This window comes from Chanodichthys erythropterus, chromosome 8 (assembly GCF_024489055.1).
Source record: "Chanodichthys erythropterus isolate Z2021 chromosome 8, ASM2448905v1, whole genome shotgun sequence".
NCBI classification, from domain to species: Eukaryota; Metazoa; Chordata; class Actinopteri; order Cypriniformes; family Xenocyprididae; genus Chanodichthys; species Chanodichthys erythropterus.
Window position 1 is genome coordinate 27826944 of NC_090228.1, and position 22841 is coordinate 27849784.

At 38.5% G+C, this 22841-nt stretch overlaps 1 protein-coding gene and 1 pseudogene across 3 annotated transcripts in view; both read left to right on the forward strand.

Moving 5' to 3' along the window:
- The window catches only part of LOC137024667 (NACHT, LRR and PYD domains-containing protein 12-like), a 192114-nt gene that overhangs the window by 113839 nt on the left and 55434 nt on the right, over nt 1-22841 (forward strand). For 2 of the 3 annotated variants that reach the window (XM_067392465.1, XM_067392464.1), the window contains exon 1: nt 16117-16167. The exons of the other annotated variant lie outside the window; for it this stretch is intronic. The gene's annotated coding sequence lies outside the window, so the exon portion shown is untranslated. Of the gene's footprint in view, nt 1-16116; nt 16168-22841 lie in introns of those variants that run through there. 3 annotated transcript variants of the gene reach the window in all.
- LOC137023996 (toll-like receptor 13) lies at nt 5571-9126 on the forward strand (annotated as a pseudogene).

The window sequence follows — 22841 nt, forward strand, 5'->3', positions numbered from 1 at the left end:
TCATACTTTCTGGTTCTAGTAAGAACTCTAGCTGCCGCATTTTGGACCAACTGTAGTCTGTTTAAAAGCTGAGCAGAACAACCACCCAGTAGAGCGTTACAATAATCTAGTCTTGAAGTCATGAATGCATGAACCAACTGTTCCGCATTTGTCATTGAGAGCATATAAAGTAATTTAGATATATTTTTTAGATGGAAGAAGGCGGTTTTACAGATACTAGAAACATGACTTTCAAATGAAAGATTGGTATCAAAGAGCAAACCCAGGTTCCTAATTGACGAAGGTTCAATGGAGCACCCGTCAAGTCTTAGAGAGTATTCAAGGTTTTTTCGTGAGGAAGTTTTTGGTCCAAAGATTAGGATATCAGTTTTTTCTGAATTTAATAATAAGAAATTTCTTGTCATCCAGTTTTTAATGTCAGCTATGCATTCTGTTAGTTTTGTGAATTTGTAGGTTTCGTCAGATCGCGAGGAAATATAGAGCTGAGTATCGTCAGCGTAGCAGTGAAAACTAACACCATGCTTCCTAATTATCTCTCCTAAAGGCAGCATGTACAGAGTGAAAAGCAACGGTCCTAATACTGAGCCTTGTGGTACTCCATATTTAACCTGTGATCGATACGACATCTCTTCATTAACTACTACAGACTGATAACGGTCAGATAAGTACGATTTGAACCATGCCAAAGCAATTCCACTAATGCCAATATAGTTTTCAAGTCTTTTTAGAAGAATGTTGTGATCGATAGTGTCAAAAGCAGCACTGAGATCTAATAACACTAATAGAGAAATACAGCCACGATCGGATGATAAGAGTAGATCGTTTGTAACTCTAACGAGAGCAGTCTCAGTACTATGGTATGGTCTAAATCCTGACTGGAAATCCTCACAGATTCCATTTCTTTCTAAAAAAGGAACACAGTTGTGTTGAAACTGCCTTTTCTAGTATCTTTGACAGAAAAGGTAGATTCGAGATTGGCCTGTAATTTACTAAATCTCTTGGATCTAGTTGAGGTTTAATAAGAGGTTTAATAATAGCCTGCTTAAAGGTTTTTGGCACGTGTCCTAGTGTTAAAGATGAATTAATTATATCAAGAAGTGGACCTACGACCTCTGGAAGCATTTCTTTCAGTAGTTTAGTCGGCATTGGGTCTAACATACATGTCGTTGATTTTGATGATTTGATAAGTTTAGATAATTCTTCCTCTCCTATAGCGGCGAATGATTCTAGTTTTACCTCAGGGACACTACAGTGCACTGTCTGAAGCGAAACTGTAGACGGTTGCATGTTTATAATTTTCTCTCTAATATTATCAATCTTGCAAGTAAAGAAGTTCATAAAGTCATTACTGCTGTGCTCTATGGAAACGTCAGCAGTTGAATCTCTGTTTCTAGTTAATTTAGCCACTGTGTCAAATAAATACCTAGGATTATGTTTGTTTTCTATTAAGAGATTTGAAAAATAAGTAGATCTAGCATTTCTTATAGCCGTTCTGTGCTCAATCATTTTTTCTTTCCACAAAAGGCGAAAAACTTCTATTTTTTTTTTTCCAACTACGTTCAGCTTTTCTAACAGCTCGTTTTAGAGCCCGAGTGTGCTCATCATACCACGGCGTTGGATTAGTTTCCTTAATCTTCTTTAGACGTAAAGGAGCGACTGCATCTAATGTGCTGGGAAAGAGAGAGCCAATATTTTCTGTTGCAGCATCGAGTTCTTCTAAGTTGTCAGGTATACTAAGGCGATGAAACTGCTCGGGGAGATTATTTATAAAGCAATCTTTAGTGGTAGACGTGATGGTTCTACAATATTTATGGCTGGGTGGTGGTTTTGCAGCCTTGGCTAATTGTATTATACACGAGACTAGATAATGATCTGATATATCATCACTCTTCTGTAGAATTTCAACAGCATCAATATCAATTCCATGCGACAGTATTAGATCTAGGGTATGATTACGACAATGAGTGGGTCCTGACACGTGTTGTCTAACTCCAATAGGGTTTAAAATGTCTGCAAATGCCAATTCAAATGCGTCTTTATTATTATCTACATGGATATTAAAATCACCAACAACAAGGACTTTATCCGCAGCCAGTACTAACTCTGATAGAAAATCAGCAAATTCTTTGATGAAGTCAGTATGGTGCCCTGGTGGCCAGTAGCCAGCACAAATGCCAACTTACATAATGTTACATAAAGCACCATCACTTCAAAGGAATTATATTTGAAATTCTTTTGAGTGATTCTGAATATATTACTATAAATTACAGCAACACCTCCCCCTTTGCCTTTCTGTCGAGGATTGTGTCGATAATCATAACCTTGAGGACTAGATTCATTTAAAGTAATGTAATCGTCTGGTTTTAGCCAGGTTTCTGTCAAACACAGCAAGTCTAGTTTATTGTCTGTGATAATTTCATTTACAATAAGTGCTTTTGAAGAAATAGATCTAATATTCAGTGACCCAAGCTTTATCATTTGTTTATCTGATTTATCTGTGATTTTCATTTTTTGAACATCAATTAAATTTTTACCCTTAAAAGGTTTCGGAAGTTTTTTGTATTTACTAGTTCGAGGTACAGACACAGTCTCTATGTGATAATATCTAGGTGAAAGAGTTTCTATGTGCTGTGAATTATCTGAGTTCTGTGACGTGAGGCGGCTAGCAGACGGTCGGTTTAGCCAGTTTGTCTGCGTCCTGATCTGGGCCCTGGTTTGTCATGTTTCAGCTCTAAGACTATTTGCCAAATTTCTAGATAGAAGAGCAGCACCATCCCGGGAGGGATGAATACCATCTCTTTTCAACAGATCAGGTCTGCCCCAAAAGCTTTTCCAATTGTCTATGAAACCTATATTATTCTGCGCACACCACTTAGACAGCCAGCCATTGAGTGATGATAACCTGCTAACTATCTCATCACTCCGACGAACAGGAAGAGGGCCAGAACAAATTACTTTTGCTAACATTGAATTTGCGAGTTCACACACCTCTTTTATGTTAATTTTAGTGATCTCCGACTGGCGAAGTCGAACATCATTTGTGCCGACGTGGATAATGATTTTAGAATATTTACGTTTAGCTTTAGCCAGCACTTTTAAATTTGCTTTGATGTCAGGTGCTCTGGCTCCCGGCAAACATGTGACTATGGTGGCTGGTGTCTCTATTTTCACGTTCCGTGTAATAGAATCGCCAATTACTAGGGCACTTTCAACAGGATTCTCAGTGGGTGCGTCACTGAGTGGGGAGAACCTGTTTGATGTTCTAATCGGAACGGAAGAGTGGTGTTTGTTCTTGCCATTATGCCGCCTCACAGTCACCCAGTTAGCCTGCTGCGTGGCTTCTACAACCGGAACCGAATGTGCAGTGTTTACTAGGCTAGTCGCATCCAAAGCAGTATCTAAGGCCCTTTCAGTCTCACTATCCTCAATTAAAGTTTGGATGTGTGTCTCTAATTCTGAGATTCTCTGTCAGCCTGACAATATCCCTGCATTTATCACATGTGTAAGTCTCACTGCTGACAGAAAGAGCTAAGCTGTACATGTTGCATTTACTACACATGATAATCGTCGGACATGACTGACCGTGTATTTGATGAACGCCGTCCAAAAAAGTGCAACGCACACGGGACTCGCTGGCTGGATGTCTCGGTCGCTTGCCGGTGCCTGGGGCGAGGGTGATGTGCGGGACGCTGTACCTCGCGGTGGATCGATGAATGCCGGGCAGCAACGTCTCCACAGCTTCCCGATCTGGCGAGGACAGATCAGAATAACATACATCGGATGAATCCGCCATTCAATCGACAAGGAAGGTTGGTTTAAAGGAAAAAAGAAAGTAGACGGTAGCTAGCAGGCTAGCGGGCTATGGCTAACACTAGGTGATTACGCTGGTGGATTGCTAGTAATAAATCGTTCCGTTTAGTAATACTATGCAATAGGTTAAGTAATCTAGTGAAAATAAGAAAGTTATATTATGTGAATAGGAATAAAGAGAAGGATTTAGGATAAACTCCACGAAGCTCTGAGCGTAGGTCAGACAGCAGACAGGCAGCAGCGTTGAGCAGCGTTGAATCGGAAGTCACAATTGCTGCTAGTTGAGCTGCCCAATAATAACATTTTATATCTGGCAAAGCCAAACCTGCTTTATTTTTAGCCAGATAAAGTGTTTTAAGTTTAGTTCTAGGTCTTTTGTGTTGCCATATAAATTGAGAAATTAATTTGTTCAACATATTAATAGTGGAAATTGGAAATCTTATGGATAACGACTGGAATAAAAATAGGAAACGTGGGAGCAGGTTCATCCTTATGGTCTCAACTCTGCCAAACAGAGATAAAGGAAGAACTTCCCAATGAACTAGATCATTCCTTATTTGATTAAATAGCTTATTATAGTTTGCCTCAAAGAGTCTTGTAGTTTCAGGTGTGATATTAATCCCCAATTACCTAAATGCTTGTTTAGACCAGTGAAATGACACCATCTTGTTTAGTTGTTTAGGCCATGTTCCTGATATGGTAACGTCAGTACTTTGGGAAGCAGGGCTTTCACAAACGCAACCATGTCCCCATGTTCACTCCTCTCTGGTATTTGAAATAATCGAAGGTTGTTTCTCCTCAGCCTGTTTTGTAAATCATCACAAACAGCTGTGAGTTGTTTTTCATGTTGAAACAGGTGCCGTATCACACGGTGCTGCTCTGCCCCCGCATCTTCCACATCGCTCACTCCAGCTCACCAATCCTCTGCTGGTGGTCACTGAGCTGCTCCTTAATATCTCTCACAGTCTTTTCCAAGCGTTCAAGGGTCTTTGTTATTCGTTTATGTCCCTAACTGTTTTCTTCACAAAGTTTTCTCATTTCTTGTATCAAAGACATTTCACCCTCACGTGCTACCTGCTCCTCGCTTCTAGCGCTGTTCGTGCTCGGTGATTTATTGTCAGTTTCTTTCAAATGTCCTGGTTTTCCTTGTCTTCTTGTTTTCGATGTGGTAGTCATATTGTTCACTGGCTATTTTTTTATCCTGAAAGCTTTATGTATCTGCAGTTGTCACTTTTTTCTACCTTTTTTCTGACGGAGCCTCGTCTCTAACCTGTTGTTCTGACCATGACGTCACCGCATCTTTGTCATATCTTTATGTTAAATATGGAGCCCCTTTATATCACATGCAGAAAAAAATAGTAGGCTAAATCATGCGCAAGACAAAATAGTTAATCATGCACACAATTTAGAAATTGATTGAAAGAAATAGTTACAGTCCCTGTGAACCGGAGGTTTTCTCCAGTGTTGTGACGTATTTCCAAGTGAAACGGAACATTGAATAGAGGGCAGGGTTTACCTTTAGGCTCCTCCTCTCCATCTCTCGCTCATAGAGACAGAGCGCATTTAGGCCACGCCCACGGGGGGGGGGGGCATTTACTTTGTATTGCGTGAGGCTGCCTCCTTGTCATTTCTGACATATAACAAAAAACAGAACAAACAGAACAAAAGTTGGTACAACCAATAAAACGTGAAGCATCAGCAGGAAGAATGGGTAAATCATGGTTACAATTTTGCAAATAGTGGGAACAAATTAGTAAATCATGTGCTTCATTCGCTTGACTTCATGGCTGCTTCACTGCTGTGTTTTCATGAATCTGGTCAATGGATACTCAGTAAAGAACTGTACCGTCAGAGGGTCTTTGAAATATGCACAAAACATAAATGTGTTCTGTAATAAGAGGAACCTGCATTTTATACCAAGGAATATACCGGACAAAGCCACATATCTGGACGTTTCTGACAATGTCATACAGAAGATACACCAGGAGTATTTCTCTCATCTGTCTAATCTTAAAAGTTTTATTGCACTACACAACAGGATCTGGGAAGTGGAGGTCGGAGCGTTCAGCAGTTTGGTGGCTTTGCAGGAGTTGAATCTGGTCTTCAACCAACTGATAGACATCTCTGGAGGAATGTTTCAGGATCTGAGAAATCTCACTGTGTTGCATCTAAATGACAACTTGATCGCAAATATCAACATCTCTGCATTTTCACCCGTGATCAGTTTAAGAAAAGTAAATCTGTCCAGAAATCATCTGAAGCAAATAAGCAAAGTTCAGCCGCTCTTTTCATTACCTCAATTACAGGAAGTGCACATTGGGAGCAATAACTTCAGCTCTTTTCAGACCTCTGAGGTGTCCAACATATCTCTGAGACTGAAAGTCCTGGATTTATTTCAGAATCCTTTGGAAGTGTTCAGTGTCACTGCAGATATTTTCTCTCGCCTGGATAATTTGAGCTTGGCTTTTATTGCTGAGAACATGACATGGGATGTGCAGGATAGAAGCTATCTTCAAAGCGTGCGACATCTGGATCTAAGTGGAATACAGCTGCCCGTGGAGAAGATCACAGATCTCCTGCAGACCTTCAACTCTTCTCTGGCCAGCCTGAGGCTTCACTCTCTGGGGGATTTAAAGGTGAAAGCTTTGATGAGGAACGGCTGTCTGATTTCTTCTCTGAGATTTCTGGGCTTGCAGGGGAACAACATTACATCCATATCCAAAGATGAGATGCAGTTCTGCACACAGTTAACCGAGCTGGATCTGTCCAACAACGGACTGAACAGCGTTCCTGCTGTCATCAGCAGCCTGCTGGGTCTTCAGTTTTTGGACCTCATCACCTTCAACCATATAAAGAACATAAGTCGTGTTGATTTTGCCAACTTAACCCAATTACGGACCCTTCAGATGTACAGTAATTATATATCTTTAATTGAGGACTTTGCGTTTAAAGATCTGAAAAGCTTAAAAACTCTAATGATTGGATCTAACAGACTCGTTCTCAATGGATATTTTAAAAAAGATCTTCAAAAACTTACGATTTTGGATCTAGCGAATAACAAGCTGGACTCGGTCCGTAGGGGAGATTTTGAGATTTTAAAATCCCTGAAGAATTTGTCTCTTCCAGACAATCAAATCTCATTTATTGAAGCGGGGTCCTTCGATGGATTGACAAATTTAATTTTCCTGAATTTGCAATCAAACAAGCTCTCTCTGTCAGGGTTCTGCCCTGACAGCCCTGTCTGTTTTGTGTTTGTTTAATGTGTCCTTGTTTATGTTGTGTCTGAGCACATGGCTTTGTCTATGTTTGTGTTTGCCATGTGCTCCTCTGTTCCCTCCTCCTTGTTTGTCACCACGCCCCCTGGTCTAGTCATTGTTTAGTGTTTTCACCTGTTCCCTATCCTCCCTGCTCCCTTTCTTGTTGAGTCCTCGTTTGTCTAAGTGTTGTCACCTGTTCCTCATGTTCTTTGCCTCCTTTATATTGTGCACTCTTTCCCTCATGTCTTTGCCAGTTCGTTAAGCTTCGTGCCTGTGTTCTAGTCTTTTGTTCACCTAAGCTCATAGCGTTTTGTGTTGGAGATTCTCGTATCCCTTTTTGCCATTGTTGTCTTCCCTGTTCCAGACCATCTAACCACCTGTCTCGTCTAGTCCTCGTAGTGTCTCTGGTCTCCCCCTGTCCTGTCCTACAGATTGAGGATCCCTGTGGATGCTCCTTCTCCCCGACAAGCAGCAAGACCGGTTCAGTGCCTGATCGTTTCTGATGGTTCTAACTGCTTTAGCTGTTTGATCCTGTCTGGCTCCTACTACATCTTTGGGCCTCATACTGCACACCTGCCAATGCTCACCGGCCTGCTTACTACCTGGGCTGTTCTCAGTGGCCGTTCCCTCAGCGTGCTCGTCTTTGTGTCGCACCCCCTTCCTATTGTATGGACTGTGTTCACCTCCACACCCTCTATATTCCCAGTTTGTCAATAAACCTGTAAAACTCATCCTGCGTTTGAGTCCTCCCTCACAGATCCTTGACACTCTCGGGGTTCAATAAAAGACTCCCAAACCTGAAAACCCTTCTGTTGAACAATAACTATATCTCATATGACAACCAGAAGCCTCTTGATCATCCACCCTTTCAAAATCTAAGAAAGCTAAAGACTCTGCACATTTTTAGCCAAGGTCATAAAGGAATGTGTTATCTTCAAACCTTTTCAAGGGACTGAGGTCTTTGGAAGAACTTCAAGCAGAGAATCTCAATATAAACTCTTTAGATCCAGACACATTCACTTACACTCTTTATCTGTGGGAGCTGGATCTCAGCAGGAATGAACTCCTTTCACTCACTACGAGAATATTTCTGCCCCTCCGGGTCCTCAAGACACTCCACCTGTCCAAAGTTGGCTTGCAATCTTTGGACTTTCTCATTAACGCAAATCTCAGTAAGCTGCATCTGTTGCATGTAAGCACGAACGCCTTATCCGTCATTAACGAGACCTTGATCCGGTCTCTGCCGACTCTGATTTACCTTGATCTGCGAGGAAATTATCTCTCATGTGACTGTACCAACGCCTGGTTCGTCAACTGGACCATCAGCAGCAATGACACCGAAGTCGAGAGTGCTTATGAACTCACGTGCAATTACCCAGACAAAGTCAAAGGACACAAACTCCTGGATCTGGATTCATGTAACGTAGATGTGGGGTTCTTCTGCTTCATCTCCACAGCCACACTAGTGTCAATGACCCTTCTCTGCTCTTTTCTCTTTCACTTCTTCAGATGGCAGGTTGTTTATGCCTATTACCTTCTCCTTGCTTTCCTCCATGATAACAAACAGCAGAGAAAGCCCAACGGTCTGCAGTACGATGCTTTTATTTCCTATAATGTTCATGATGAATTGTGGGTAATGAGGGAACTGCTGCCTCAGCTGGAAGGCGAGCAGGGCTGGAAGTTGTGTCTGCACCACAGGGACTTTGAATCAGGCAAACCTATCATGGATAATATTGTTAACGGCATTTAAAGTAGTTGCAAAACCATCTGTGTGAATAGCCATCACTACCTGGAGAGTGAGTGGTGTTCCCGAGAGATCCAGGTTGCTAGTTTCCGTCTCTTTGATGAGAAAAAAGACGTTCTTATCCTGGTGTTCCTGGAGCATATTCCGAGTCATCAGCTGTCTCCGTACTACAGGATGAAGAGACTAATCCAGAAGAAGAGCTATCTCAGCTGGCCTGAACCCGGAGAGGACACCAGGGTCTTCTGGCAGAAGCTCAGAGTCGCTCTGGAAAACAAAGACTCCTCAGAAATGGAGCATCCATTGGCTTGGATTTAGGGATCATCTAATTGAACCTTACTGAAGAAAATAGTCTGCAACTTTATTTTTATGTATAGGCTTTTCCCTTCTTAGACTATGATTGATTATAATGATCTCCTCTTTTACACATTTATTTCTCTTTAAATCAGGGATAACTGAGTATATATCATTTTTCATTAACACTATATTTTTGTGATGTTGATTATGTATTGCTAAAAACTCTCCATGTTTCTGATTTTCCAGCTTGTGCTTCAGTGTTTAAAGGTTGCCTAGATTCAAAAATTGAATTTATCTTGGCATAGTTGAATAACAAGAGTTCAGTACATGGAAATGACATACAGTGAGTCTCAAACTCCATTGTTTCCTCCTTCTTATATAAATCTCATTTGTTTAAAAGACCTCTGAAGAACACGCGAATCTCAACATAACACCGACTGTTACGTAACAGTCAGGATCATTAATATGTACGCCCCCAATATTTGCGTATGCCAGCTCATGTTCAAGGCATTAGACAAGGGCAGCCAGTATTAACGTCTGGATCTGTGCACAGCTGAATCATCAGACTAGGTAAGCAAGCAAGAACAACAGCGAAAAATGGCAGATGGAGCAATAATAACTGACATGATCCATGATATCATGATATTTTTAGTGATATTTGTAAATTGTCTTTCTAAATGTTTCATTAGCATGTTGCTAATGTACTGTTAAATGTAGTTAAAGTTACCATCGTTTCTTACTGTATTCACAGAGACAAGAGCCGTCATTATTTTCATTTTTAAACACTTGCAGTCTGTATAATTCACAAACACAACTTCATTCTTTATAAATCTCTCCAACAGTGTGTAGTGTTAGCGTTAGCCACAGAGCACTATCAGAATCAAATATAAACACTCAAATAAACACTATACTCACATGATCAGAAGCATGCATGCAGCATACATGACGAATATCTTGTAAAGATCCATTTGAGGGTTATATTAGCTTTGTGAACTTTATAAATGCACTGTATTATAGAGTCGTGAGCTCGATGGGCAGGGAGCATGAGATTTAAAGGGCCAGCAGCCCCTGAATCGGTGCATAGTTAATGATGCCCCAAAATAGACAGTTAAAAAAAAATAATTTAAAAAAATCTATGGGGTATTTTGAGCTGAAACTTCACAGACACATTCAGGGGACACCTTAGACTTATATTACATCTTGTAAAAAAATGTTCGATGGCACCTTTAAAGTTGCTCTTTATAGTTTTAAATATTTAGGGGTAATAATTACACGCAAGTGTTTAGATCTTTTCAAGACCAATTGTGATTTTGTTCGGTGGTCAGCTCTTCCCCTCTCTTTGGCCGGACGCTCTACACAATCCCAGATGAGGAATAAGAGTCTAAAATTATATTTTTTTTTATTTTTTTCTGAAAAAAAAAAAAAAAATTCAATCCTGAATGAACAGGAGAAAAGATTAGCGTTTTCTCAGGCATCACCATCTTTATTAATGTAATGCACATCTGAATCTCTTATTAACATGAAAGACATGCTCCATTCATTATTCTAAAGGACATTTCTACAAACACAACTTCTCTACAGGGTTATATTATATAACTATAATATATATATATATATATATATATATATATATATATATATATATATATATATATATATATATATATATATATTATATATATATTATATTTCAATAAACTGATCTCAGGGAGTATCGCTGTGCATGTAAACATCTCAGTGTTTCTTACCAACAACATCTGAAGAATAATCATGTTGAAATAATAAATAAGGAAATAACGTCTTTCTTGTTTCTGTAGTCTTTGTGTTTACTGTGCTGTCTTGTCTAGGTCATTAGTTTGATTCACTCAGAGATGCATACATAAACTAAACACAGATTTAGCCTTTCTTATTACCATTTCTAAGACACTCCATGAAACTACTACATACACTGATGTTATGAGATACATGTGATGAATGTTTCATATTTCACCATATTATAGTGAAAGTGACGTGAAGGGATGGTAACCCATACAAGTTAGTACACACACATTAGGATCAGAGAGTAGTGAACACACACACACACACTTGAGTTCTGTGTCTTGCTCAAGAGCATCTCAGTCATTTCCTGCTGGTATTGAGAATCAAACCCACAACCTTCAGGTTACCATTCTGACCTCACCAACCATTAGGCCACAACTGCCCGAAGGATCCATTACACTAATTAATCACATAAAGTGAGTCTGAATTAAGTTAATAACATGATACTGTAACCGTGATGTATTGATCTCTTTTTTTTAAATGTTTGATTTTAAAACTCTAAAACCAAGTTTTTATGTGTAAACATAATGTGCAAATATTCCCAAACTCTCTGACAGTGTGATCTCTCTGTGGGTTATGTGATTGTTGTCATTTATAAAAAAATATATAAAAAACATGTCTGTAATTAAAATTGAAATGAGTGATACACACATCTTTTGAATGGAAATAAATGACAAGTACTTTGGATGTCTTGTTCATTATGTTTATTTTCATATAAAAGCAACAGAACTTAAATTACATCCAGTTTTTCAGCAACACAGCGCGCGAGTGTGAATCCCGTGATATCCGCCTTTGATCTCGTAGGTTCTGATGGTTCTGATCCACTACGAGAGAACTGTCCGTCTGTCCTGCTCTTTGTTCACTCCTCCTATTGAAACAGGATATGAAGCAGGTACAGGATATTGAAACAGGATATGAAGCAGGTACAGGATATTGAAACAGGATATGAAGCAGGTACAGGATATTGAAACAGGATATGAAGCAGGTACAGGATATTGAAACAGGATATGAAGCAGGTACAGGATATTGAAACAGGATATGAAGCAGGTACAGGATTTTAAAACAGGATATGAAGCAGGTACAGGATTTTAAAACAGGATATGAAGCAGGTACAGGATATTGAAACAGGATATGAAGCAGGTACAGGATATTGAAACAGGATATGAAGCAGTTACAGGATATTGAAACAGGATATGAAGCAGGTACAGGATATTGAAACAGGATATGAAGCAGGTACAGGATATTGAAACAGGATATGAAGCAGGTACAGGATATTGAAACAGGATATGAAGCAGGTACAGGATTTTAAAACAGGATATGAAGCAGGTACAGGATATTGAAACAGGATATGAAGCAGGTACAGGATATTGAAACAGGATATGAAGCAGGTACAGGATATTGAAACAGGATATGAATATGAAACAGGATATGAAGCAGGTACAGGATATTGAAACAGGATATGAAGCAGCTACAGGATATTGAAACAGGATATGAAGCAGCTACAGGATATTGAAACAGGATATGAAGCAGGTACAGGATATTGAAACAGGATATGAAGCAGTTACAGGATATTGAAACAGGATATGAAGCAGGTACAGGATATTGAAACAGGATATGAAGCAGCTACAGGATATTGAAACAGGATATGAAGCAGGTACAGGATATTGAAACAGGATATGAAGCAGCTACAGGATATTGAAACAGGATATGAAGCAGGTACAGGATATTGAAACAGGATATGAAGCAGGTACAGGATTTTAAAACAGGATATGAAGCAGGTACAGGATATTGAAACAGGATATGAAGCAGGTACAGGATATTGAAACAGGATATGAAGCAGGTACAGGATATTGAAACAGGATATGAAGCAGGTACAGGATATTGAAACAGGATATGAAGCAGTTACAGGATATTGAAACAGGATATGAAGCAGTTACAGGATATTGAAACAGGATATGAAGCAGTTACAGGATATTGAAACAGGATATGAAGCAGGTACAGGATATTGAAACAGGATATGAAGCAGGTACAGGATATTGAAACAGGATATGAAGCAGCTACAGGATATTGAAACAGGATATGAAGCAGGTACAGGATATTGAAACAGGATATGAAGCAGGTACAGGATATTGAAACAGGATATGAAGCAGGTACAGGATATTGAAACAGGATATGAAGCAGGTACAGGATATTGAAACAGGATATGAAGCAGGTACAGGATATTGAAACAGGATATGAAGCAGGTACAGGATATTAGCTAATATAATTCATAATCAAGTTTAGTGTAATATTATATTAACTAAAATAGTCCATCAGTTCACCTTAAAGGTAGGGCTGTTCGATTCCGTATTTTTTGGAATTGATTCCGATTCCTGTTTCTGGAATCGAAAGAATCGATTCCTCACTGTTATTTTCAAATTTTTTTTTAATGCCAACACCGTGTCTAACATTGTCGCGTCTTACCTTGCCACACAGCAAGTAACTCTCTACACCGGGCGTGCAAAGCGACCGCTGCAAATCCATTTGTCCTTCCTATTAGACATATTGCGACTGCTGCTTGGTCATAATTAGAACGAGGCATTTACTTCGGAGATTTGTCACATCGTGCTTCCTGCATCAGGTGTAGACAGTAGACACAGTGTAAAGACTAGGAATATGTTCACCATATATAGGTAGATTCTATTTACATACATATACAGGGTGCGATCTGGCGCTGAGGCGAAGCCGGATATTTTATTTATTCCCACCGGGATAAAGGGGATAAAAATAATTCAGCAGAGGCAGGGATACATAGACCAGAAGGGGGAAAATCCTAGGCCTTTACACATATAAACTTTTTTAGGGCCTTTACACATTCTTCGCGCGATTGATTGTTGTTGTCGATTGATTTATTCTTTTTGTCCCTAAACTACAACAAGCAAGATCAAACCCGGCCCAGTAACCGATTCTAAAGATTCGGTTGGGTCAGTCATTGCGCGTGATTGGCTACACAATGCTGAAATAATCATCCTACCCTAAACCATACTCTGTGTCACGACTGGATCCATTTATTTATTCTGAACGTTATTTCTTTACAGGTGATGTGATTGTGTTGACAAATGAAATCGGCTACGTGGCCGCGGTTTGTGTTAAAAAAGAGGAGTCGATTCCCCTTAATGGAACCGATTCCGGCCTTTGGAATCGACTCTCGATTCCCAACGCCTCGGAATCGAGGAATCGATTCTTTTTGGAATCGATTCCCAGCCCTACTTAAAGGCCCCGGTACTTCAAACGAAATCGAAGAATGAACTGATGTGACGTCATTTCGAACAAAATCAGGCCAAAACGAAGTTCGTTTTGTGTTCTTTTTGGAAGTTCGAAACGGCTTGCCAAAGCGAACTCTCAGGAAAACTTTGTTCCAGCACCAAAAACACCTTCGTACTACCATTGGTCAGTGACGATAACGTAACAGGAGGTGTGCGCTGAGGCTCCGCCTTCACTCACGTGGACCGCGTCTCTGACTCATTTGATCTGTAGAGTTTGTCGAGGTAAGATCTCCGCGGGCGAAAACATGAACACACTGGATAGCTACTTTATAGTACAAAATGAAGTTGTGCTTGTAAAAATGAGGCACTGACACTGTTTTTCATGTTTGATACTGTAAATTGATTTTAAGCAATCCATTGAATATAAATGAAGATGTGACATGACTGGAGCGCTAATTTGCAGAGCTCGTGCTAACATACCCATGCTGTTATGATCAGACGCTTTTCTTATGCTTTCTATAATAAATGCTTACTGTTTTCTCATTTTTGTTTATTTTGTTACTGAGCAGAAAGTGCACAGCACATATTTACATATTCATCTAAACATCGCTCTTAGCAGTGTGGGCGGCATTAGATGTTAGTTTACAGTATATCGCTTGTCACGCATTTCGAACTTCGTTTTACTCCTAAACGAAGAACGAAAAAGAAGTTCGTTTGAAGTATACCGGAGCCTTTACACTGAATGACATTTTGACACTTTAGAGCTCAATTACTCCCTTAATTTATTAGTTTGCAACACAAATGGTTCTGGCTCTAAAGAAGGGTAAGAGTTAAGTGATTTAATATTATATTTACACATATTTATCTTTTTATGTTAAATTAATGGCCTTCGGACAACACATTTTTTTTCGTCTTTGACCCTTTAATGTTGATCAAACCACAAAAGACAAAGAGAAAATCACTCCTGCTCTTCACTGAATAACGCTTTTGTAGCTTTAATACGGATGAACCTTTATTCATTTTGTACCGTGAAGATTATATGCAGTATTTTACATTTGATTATTCAATTTCTACTGTTAGACCTTCCTGAAAAACACACTGATTATTTCATTTGTTTCTTTGTTCTATTGAGTTTATTTATTTGTGCTATTGCTTGTAGTTTAATTATTTTGTTCTTTTTATTAATGACTGTTTACTTGTCTTTAATAATCCGTGACATTTATTTTGTAGTTTTAGGTCTCGAATAGAATCGAGAATTGTTAAATTTCACTGATATCTAAAATAACAACCTTATTTATTACAATATAAGTATTGTTACGTCCTACGTGTGTTGTATTTTGTTGTTTTTTCTCTCTCTTTTGAGTTATTCTTGGGTTATTCTGATTGGAGCGGAAGGCTGTCACATGATCTCGGTGATGTCATGACGTTTGACGGTGTTACAGTGAGCGTTTTGCCTTCCATATTCAACTTACGGAAAAAGTGCAACTTACGTGGCACTAGTTTACACTTTCCCCGTAATTTGAATAGCCTGCGTAAGGAAGAAGCTATATTTTAAGATATTTTATTTAATTATACCACACAAAAACAATTGCAATACAACAGACTGCATTTCTTCTAGTAAATGATGTAATAATCCTGTCATAACTTGCTCTGCTATAATGGGTTAGGGTTAGGGGCTATTAGGGGCTGTTAATGGGCTATTACCACACAAAAACATTAGAAAAAACACATATGACATCTAATGGTAAATTCTTGTGATACTGCTGCAGTACTACAGGATATTTTTGTAAGGGGAATGAGTTCAGCGCTGAAACTTAAAGTTTAAACAATCGGCTCCACGACACGCTTCCTTCCGCATTCCAAAGTTCCTATGGGAGTCTATGGGAGTATCCCAACTCTGTTTTTCAACGGACCTCAGTGCTTCACTTTTTTTGGTTTCGTTTTGATTCGAGGAGCTTGAATTAGTGTCGGTGCTGAACGAACATCAGTGAGTTTGACGGTAAGTTCAGTTATCAGCTTAATTTAATATCGTGTCATGTTGTTATATGATGCTGTTCTGTGTGTTTATATGATCGTGACACACTCTTGTTCACTGACAACAACAAACACTGACGCTCGTGAATGGATGACGCCGGAAACGAAGGAACATATAACGGATCTCCGTCATGACTTCACTTTTCTAATCTTTATCCAGATTATATCAAAACCATAAAGGTATTTCTACTGAAGCTATATTTAGGTAATGTGACTTGTCCTCTGAAGAGTAGATAATGTTGTGTGGGCGATAAAAAAGATAACGATAATCTCATCACTGCGACCTAAAAATATTGATTAAATGTTCTTCAGCAATAACAGCACTGATCCTATCAACTATTGTTAGTAGCCGCAATAGTGTTTTTCTTTAGCTATTGAAGTTATAAAACTTTGTAAAAAACTGGAGATGTTTAGAAATGTGAGAGATGAACCATACGCCACACTCATAAAGAACATGGATTTTACTATAGTTTATCTGATGCAAGAGGTTCAATTTCATTCATTGTAGGATTAAAACAGCATTGAACATTTCAAACAAAGCTATTACAAAACATTCAGAAACATTGTGCCAAAAAACCTCCCAGAAATCATCACAAAACATTGATATCTTTCTCGAAGTAACATCACGACAGGTCCTTTCACATCAGGTGTTTCCAGCATCAGATTGTGTGGATTGGTGGATGATCAGGATTGACATCCTTCTTTCTTCTCTGATAATAACTAAAAAATGAAAATCTGATAGCTATGACACTGGAACAGAATATGATTTCATCCATTAATGTTATTAATAGTCCATCAGTAGTAGGTTATAACACTTAATCAAAGTTTAAAAGATAAACCAACACTCCCAAACTTGTTCGGTCTCAAGTGCCCCAAATATGAAGCAGATATTAGCTAATATAAGTCATAATCAAGTTTAGTGTAATATTATATTAACTAAAATAATCCATCAGTTCACCTTAACTTCAGGTATAATTAGACAATGCCATAAAATATGATAATATTCAGTTTTCATACAGCGAGTAAATATGAATTTAGATGTTGTAAAATACTGAAAATGTGGAATAACAAAGCCACTGTCATTCAGCATAATATAATATCCTTAAGTTTCATATTTAATATAGCTTTTTATAAAATAACAACATTAAAAGTGTCTTCTCTGTGTCGAACTGAAAGAAGTGTGCTTTTGTTCCAGAGGTTACTATGTAACACCTAACTTTTCGATGCTACATAAATAAGTTTTGAGGGACCACACAGACTGTTACATCTCAATGACCCATGTGTATTCAATGCATATTGTGAGCAATAGATCAGCATCAACGTATCTATTCCAGCACCACAATCTAGGAAACACCATCAGTTGGAAAGTCCATCAGTTCACAGGTACAGCAATAAGTGGTATCCGGCCACAGATCCGTCCTCAAAGTTGAATGTGTGAGACAATTAAGATAAGACAATCCATATCAGCAAACAATTCATCAGTTGTTGACCACAGCTAATGAGATGGTCAGCAGACGCTTGTTGGATGAACGAAGACGATTAGTCCCTTTGGTCTAGGTCCTGTTTGAAATTGTGCTGATCCTCCCACACAAGAAACCCTCTGCATACAAAACAAACAATAAACCAACATGTGTCTGATTCTAAGCCCCAACAAAATCATATTTACAAACCCTACATACATACATAGTCAGATGCTGACTTACATGAGAAGACATCCCATGTGCTTAGCACACTACTTTCTGCCCAATACTTCTTCTGTACCCCTTTTAGGCAGTCAGCCAACTCAGCCTACAGATCGTCCCCTACTGATTGGGTTAGCTATGACATTAGGAAATCTACTGGGAACTAATGTGACAGAGAACTGTTACAACTAGAGGGTGAAACAGTGAAATCGTCACATATTTCAGAGATTTAGATGGAGGCTCTTCAGTGGGTCCTCTTTGTGATTTCACACACTGTCACATGATCTGCAAACACCAGCACAGTAATGCCATGGTGTTATTTATATCTTTAGGATGAATTTCTGCATTTTAAAAACACTTTTGTCATTATAATTTACTCCGGACAGTTACACTGAATGACATTTTGACACTTTAGAGCTCAATTACTCCCTTAATTTATTAGTTTGCAACACAAATGGTTCTGGCTCAAAAGAAGGGTAAGAGTTAAGTGATTTAATATTATTTTTACACATATTTATCTTTTTATGTTAAATTAATGGCCTTCGGACAACACATTTTTTTTCGTCTTTGACCCTTTAATGTTGATCAAACCACAAAAGACAAAGAGAAAATCACTCCTGCTCTTCACTGAATAACTCTTTTGTAGCTTTAATACGGATGAACCTTTAATCATTTTGTACCGTGAAGATTATATGCAGTATTTTACATTTGATTGTTCAGTTTCTACTGTTAGACCTTCCTGAAAAACACACTGATTATTTCATTTGTTTCTTTATTTATTTGTGCTATTGCTTGTAGTGTAATTATTTTGTTCTTTTTATTAATGACTGTTTACTTGTCTTTAATAATCTGTGACATTTATATTAGTAGTTTTAGGTCTCAATGGAATCGAGAATTGTTAAATTTCACTGATATCTAAAATAACAACCTTATTTATTACAATATAAGTATTGTTACGTCCCACGTGTGTTGTATTTTGTTGTTTTTTCTCTCTCTTTTGAGTTATTCTTGGGTTATTCTGTCACATGATCTCGGTGATGTCATGACGGTGTTGCAGTGAGCGTTTTGTCTTCGGCCCTCACTCATCTTCTGTGCCTTTAGACATGCTGAAAGTCCAGTTATCATGATGTTGAGCTGTTTATTGTGTGGTTTGTCAGTGACTTGAGGTGTGTTGTACCAACCACTTGATTTAGTTTGACCTATATTAAAATGTGAATATTTCTTCTTGTACGAACCAGCCTGTCATGAGCCAGGTTTGAGTGTTTGTGTTTTTGGGTTTTTTTCCTTCTCTGCTCTTCTTTCATTTGTGTCAGCTGGTCCTGGTTGCCGCTCGCGTCCGCATTTGTTCACCAGCTGCAGCGTGCTACAATTCCACGCCTGGCAGACTGTTTCTGTTTGTTTGTGGGACTGAATCACAGACTGTAAAAAAAGATGGACGCTGCGACGCCGCTTCCTTCCATTGTATTGAACTGAAGCCAAAACGGACGCTGATGGGCGCTGACATGTTACTCAAAGTCTGGATTCTGGGCATGCGCAGAAGGAATCGTCAGTGGAGCCGGAGGCGGAGTCGCAGTATCAAACTTCCGCCCAGGCGACTGCGTCATCATTCATGTATTTTAAATAGACTATATAAATTATACACAATTTAAAATTCTACCTATAAAATAATAGGCTATTCTGTTTCTAGAGCAATAATATTTTTGAAACAGCAAATTCAGTAGATGAACTCAATATAATATGCCACTAGAAACAACTCTAAACTGTCAGAAACGGTCCTGCCATAAAATGTTTAAACTAATGTTACAGGAGATCGATTGCTGTAGACAGTGCTCTATAATTAATTAGTTTTATCCTGCTAATTATTATTTTATACCCATAAAAATAATTAGTAACTGCCAGATAACGATCACCTGATTTTTTTCCGTCATGGCTAACGTTAGGCGTGTTATCTTGACTAATAACGTTTATTAATTAGCTTATGAAGTCCACATTTAACGTTACTGAGAAAAGCTCAGATATCCGTCAGATCCTGTAGGTCAGTTAGTACAGTTTACTGCTGAACAGCTCATGTCGGTGTGAAATAACACAGAAATTGAAAATTAATAGTTCTTTATTTATCTTCACTCTCCCCTCGAAGCCCCGACAGTCCTCAGATGAGCTGTCAATCAAGCTAGCTAAAATCAAACTTATCACAAAAACGAACAATTGAATATAAATCAGCGTGATAACTATCTTAAGTGACCAAAACCATTTTCCGGAAAATTTTATTTGAAGCATAATTAATTTTTATGTTTTAACTTAAGTCTCATTCGTCTGCATTGAGCGGGCGGGGTTTATGACCTGTACTGCATCCAGCCTCCAGGGGGCGATCAAAGAGCCCGCAGCTTCACTTTTCAGGACGTATGAGGCACACACCCAGACTGAATAAATATTATGAAGTCTTTCTTCGCCTCTGAGTCTTCTGCGGTCGCCTGACACTACCGAGTGTTAACTTCGATTTAACCGTTAATTAACCTTATAAATTCCAGCGTAACTACTCTATTGACGGTGGTTTGAATACGGCAGGCGGTTTTGTCAGTTAATGGAAGGGTGTTCGCCACTATTGTGTTTCTGTTCTTCATGTAGTGTAGTTTAGTTAAGGTGTCGCATAAGTCCAAGATTACGGTTTTGTTTTTACGTTTTTCTTTTGGTAGTTGGTTTAGGGGTTGGGTCGACAGTTATTGTTTCTCTTCTGTTTTATTGTTTCCTAATGTTCAAATGTCTTTTGTTCTTAAGTCTTTATTGTATTGTCTAGAGCTGCACGATTAATCGTAAAGAGATCGCAATCTCGATTCGTCTATTAAACCTTTGACAAAATCACACCGTAATGTTCAAATCTGTGTTTGTGCTGCCAGAGCCAGAGAGAGCCAGTATCAATTACATCTAATTCCACTAGGTGGCGACAACTGACTGTTAAAAAATGTATTTGTCATTGAATCATTAATTCAAAAGATTCAAAAACACTGATATTCATCCAGCAATGAAACAAGTATTCATTAATGAGTCATTGAATTCATTCAGAACCATTTTTTAAATAATTCATTCAAACATTTTCCAGCAATTTATATTTTGTCAGAACCTCTAGTAAGATGTTATTTTGTTTGGTTGTATATTCAGAATCATGGGAGAATCGTGATCTGTATTTGAAACCAAAAAATCGTGAATCTCTTTTTATTCAGAATCGTGCAGCTCTACTATTGTCTATTCCCTCCGTTAATAAACGTTGAGCTTTTGTTGCAATCTAGTTTGTTGTTCAAACTGTTATCGCTACAGCCTCAACTCACGTAAATGTTGAGTTTCATCCCATTTTTTAAGGCCCTACCTCGTGCACAGATGATGTATATTAATATTATTCCTTTCAGTGCACCTAATAAATAGTCTTTTATCAGTTAGTAAAGACAGTTTCAAGTAATATTGCAAAAATGTATAAAACAAAACATCCTCTGTAGCACCTTTAATTTGTGTTCTGAAGATGAACGAAGGTCTTACGGGTGTGGAACGACATGAGGGTGAGTAATTAATGACAGAAATTTAATTCTGGGGTGAACAAACCCTTTAAGCATTTTAGAAATGTTAATTGACTGTCTATAGGTTGTTTGTGAATGACGTCATTGCTGTGGCATGAAATGAGGCTGGAGGGCATGAAGTGATTTTTCTACATAGGAATCACTATCACAAACTCAAAAATCATATGTTTCGCGTCGTTTAAACCACAAGGAGGTTCCATAGTTCAAGTAACTTTTATTGTTTTTTTTTTTAACTTTACCTCACCTTTAATAGCATTTTGCATCTGCTGTAGTTTTAATGTTGTCTTTGTACATATTCACTTTCCCATATGGCCACGGAGGAGAATCGGAGGGGCATTCAGCAGACAGACACCTTTCTTTACAGTCTATGACAGACACCGACACACTTTTTATTGTATTTATTTCAAAAATGACAACCAAATTCAAACCCATGAAGCTTGTGAACGGTTGTGAAGTGGCTGCCTGCGAGTTAAACTCATTCACAAGCTGGCTTGCAAATGTAGTCTAATGTGAATTATAAACCAAAACTTTCAAAAACACTATGTGATTATTTTATTGAGTGATATTTAGTGGGTTCAGTCAGTGAAATTACTAGATTTTCTATCCGACGCCTTCCTGTCACCTCCTCATCTGATTCTCTTAGTGTTTTTACACGTATAAAAGGTAAAATTGTATCACAGTGTCCAGTTTTTCTCTGAGCTGCTTTTGCAGTTCTCGATGCAGCATAAATTACCTACAATGGCGACATTTTTCACAATCACGACAGAAAATCAAAATACTGCCCCTGACGTCACTAGCAGATATAAACAAACCCAGACTAGAGCTGAACGCGGCGTGACGGCAGCTTCACATTCTCTATATCTTCCTCCTCGATGGCAGTCAAGTCTCTCAGTTCAGTGGAAAAGTCACTCCTCTTCATAACACAAGGATCACGTCCAACACATGTTGTGATTTTCTGTTTATACCTTTCTAACCCAGCACAGAAAGGGCTTTTCTCCATCTCTTCCATTCTAATTTTCACTGCTTGCCCTCCACCTGAATTTCGCATGTCACCAGAACCACGTGATTGCAAACAACCTACTGTGTGAAAACAACATGAATTGTGTTAATGGTGTGATCACAACAGACGGATGAGTTTAGAGTGTTGAAAATGTGACTACAGATCGGACAAAAGGATGTTAGCAACTGTAAAAACTGAACAAACTTGAAACAAACTTTTTCCAAACAGATTTCAGAATAAAAACAGCTACACAGAGTGGCTTTTTTTTTTTTATCCACAATTTTTATTATACAGACAAAATGAAAAACAAGCAATCATAAAAGAGAAAACATTGTCTGCATTTTTTTTTCCTTTTTACACATTTCTTTCCCACATATAACTAAATGAGGAA